The following is a 3,541-nucleotide window of genomic DNA, read 5'->3' on the forward strand; positions in this document are numbered from 1 at the left end:
AGATTTATTTTTTCCCTGAAAAATGGTCCATTTATAACCCCTTTAAACTCTTAAAATCTTTTAGCTGCTAGCATTATTTTGCCAAGACATAACTTTAGAACTCATGGCCACTCAATACACCTTCCTCCTTTCTTTTCCTGTTCTCCTCTGGCCTCTGGCAATCTGCCTCTTCTTTTCTTTTTAAAATGTTTGCAACTCTTCACATTACAATTAAAAATGTTTTTTTTAATCATTGTTCTAGAAGTCAGACATTTTTTAAAATGTCAGAAAATACAAAGACCATAAACTTGCTAAGCAATCCTTTTCATTTTCTTAAATTGAAAATCCATTTGGCACTCACACAAATGCATTATTTATGTAGAAAATGCACTAGGGTTCACAGAGAATATGTAGTAATGAAATTGTCCATCATTTGAGAATCAAATTAATGACACAGCATTCGTGGAACTCAATATATTTTATTTTTATCTTTGATATTACTGTCATCGAAATAAAATTTGTAGAGAATCGGACAAGAACTTCTAAGTCTAAAAAGATCTATACTGTGTGACATAATTATATTTGTCCAGATAAGAAAAATGCCTTCAAAATCAAGCTATTGTTAAGAGAGAAATAAAAGTACTATAAATTCAGAATAAAAGCAAAGGATAATGGTAGGTCAGATATTAAAATGAAAAATTATTGAATAAAAACTCTCTATGTATTTCTCTTAATTCCCTGAAAGTCTAGATATGAAATTCAAATTTCAGGAGAAAAATACTGTAGGATCTAGTTAGATCATAGAGTTCTGTGGTTTCTTTCTCCAGTGTAATACAATAGTTTTCTATATTCCATTGAGTGATGATCTATTTTTCTGTACTTAAGCCTAAATTATATAAAAGTAGCTACAAGCCCATGTTGTCTTCTGGGTTTCAGAATTACTAACCTAAAAATAAAGAAGAAATACAGCTTAACACAATTCCCTTTGGATTCAGAACCACTCTTTTAGACAATGAGCAGGATCTTTTTGGAATCAAAGAACTTATTGCCACATTACCTCGATTTGAGATGATTTGAAAAATGAGTAAGTAAAGAATAGGTAAAAAGCATCTCATCATTAGACATTAAGTCAAATACCAAATTTTCAGTATTAATGTTCTTAGATACTAACATTGGATATGTTACCCTTCTGAATTTGCTTACTTACTAGCAACATGAGACAATGTACACTGTTGTACTAAACACACAAAAGATTCTGACCTTTATTTTAATTTAGTTGTAACCTATGGGGAGTGAAATCAGGTAACAAATTTATTGTACCTTACTTCTCGTGTTATATGACTTTTTTTCCTCCACTATATGAAATACGGAAGGATGAGTAAGACAACAGGCCAGCACACTCTGCTGTGGCTTAGAGCACAGCCTCTCCTGTCAAACAACTTCTCAGCTTTGTCACTTATGGGCTGAATTTAGACATATTGCAATGAATATTATAGTTTCATTTCTTTTGCAGAATAGAAGTATTAACCTGTAAGGAGGTACAGAGAAACAATCCACAGTTCTGGACTGGGAAGCTGTGGTAGAGAACTATGAGTACAGAAGTTCAAGGTTAGCCTGGGCAACATAACAAGGCTAACCTTATTGACCTCATCTTTAGTCTACATGTTCAGACTAAAGATGACCTAGGGATGATGTCACATGCCTGTAATCCCAGCACAGGGGAGGCTGAAGTAGGAGGATTACTATGATTTTAAGGTCAGCCCAGGCTACACAGAAAGACTCTTAAAAAAAGATTGAATGGTAACATCCATTCAATATTTTCAGGCCCCCCAGGTATAGCACATGCTGTATAAGAAGATGCTACCTGTCACCAGAGATCCTATAATTAAGTTGAAATATAGCATGTCCATATATAAATAAAAGGTTTAACAGAGAGTGAAAACTTAAGTGGAAGACAGGAAAAAAAGTGAGATATGAGGGATGCTAAATTACACTGTGTGCATACAGGGTAGAAGCACGACCTGCCTGAGGTTTGATGGAAGCACCTGGCAGAAGGACTGGGCTTCCAGGGAGATGGTCTCACCTTTCTCATCTCTGGAATTCAGGAGGACTCCAGGATACTTATAGTTGTTAAGATTCTTTGGTTCCATCCCTGAACAACTTTATAAATTGATTATTTTTACTTAAATGTCCAGATTTTTTTTATTGAATTACCAAAAGCTCTAGGTATCTGTAGATCTGTGTTTCAGTGCGGTAACCATCATCAGAAGTGGCATGAGCATAAGGATTTTTAGACAGTGGCTTTCAATGTATTTGACCACAGTCCCCACAACTCCATAAGCAATGTGGTAGATGCTTAAAACTGTTGGAAATTGGACTGAGGACTTAGATCCAAATCTCTTTGAAGAGAACACAAGCAATGCAGTAGGACCCCAGCTAGAATGAATGCAATGGACAAGTAAGATTAGTGGCACTGAAAAGTCTGAAGCAAAGGTAACAGTAAGAGCCAGCAGGTATTAAGTTAAGTGAACCAGCTCTGTGCTGGAGGACCAAGTGGAACAGAAGTGTGTAGGTAGGGCCAACCCCTTTTGTTTTCTTTTTCAATCTCTTTCTTTAGATCTAACTGCAGTCCCTTGCTCCTGACTGATTTTGCTCCAGAAGAAGCTTTAGACAACTGAGTTAACTGGCCAGTCCCCTAACTCACAGTTTAGATCTCTAAACTTTCTCTTCGTTTATTCTAATTTTACTCTTCCTCTCTTTCGTCAATAATCTCAATAAATTTTATAAGACATTCAAGTGAGCAAACATTTTCCCTTCTCTTTCTGTTTCACATCATTGCTCCCAGGTTTTTTCTTCCAATAGCCTCTTTCTTGTATCCTACAATTACCTAAAACATAGATGATAACCTTATGCACACCAACTTGTTTCTACTATATTCAACCACATCCACTTCTCCATCATACTCTTAACTTTCTTAACTCTCTCACAGCAGGATATAAATTGCTAAACTAAGAAAAAGTATTCCATACAAGTTCCTGGTGTAAATTGGATTATATTATGTTGTATCACTATGGAATTGATCCAAGCATTAAAGAAAGCAGATTAATAATTTCCAGTCTGTTAGTAACCAGGCTCTGCTTGAGTCTATTGTTATCCCTAACTGTACTACTGTAACCAGATATCAAACCTGTTACAATCAATTTTCCTCTGTATGATAATACTGCAAATACAAGAGGTCATAAAGATTATCATAGCACAGCATCAAAGGAACAGATCTTCAGTGAAATTCATAGAAACTCAACATGCTTAACATATTGGGAAGGTAGGTTCTTGAAACACACAAAAAGATAAAGAACAACGTATATCTAGAAGACAATCTGAGGAACAGACATATTCCAGGAAAACCTAGACATCAGGTATAAAATTATCTATCATAAGAAATCTACACAGTCCCAGCCCAGGCGCAGCGTGGGCCGGACCCTCTACCAGCCCCTCGGGCCGCCCCCCACCACTCTGCAGTGCCTCCCCCACCCCGCCCGCCGAGTAGGATTTTCTGCCCAGT

This window comes from Octodon degus, unplaced genomic scaffold, assembly GCF_000260255.1.
Source record: "Octodon degus isolate 3935 unplaced genomic scaffold, OctDeg1.0 scaffold00028, whole genome shotgun sequence".
NCBI classification, from domain to species: Eukaryota; Metazoa; Chordata; class Mammalia; order Rodentia; family Octodontidae; genus Octodon; species Octodon degus.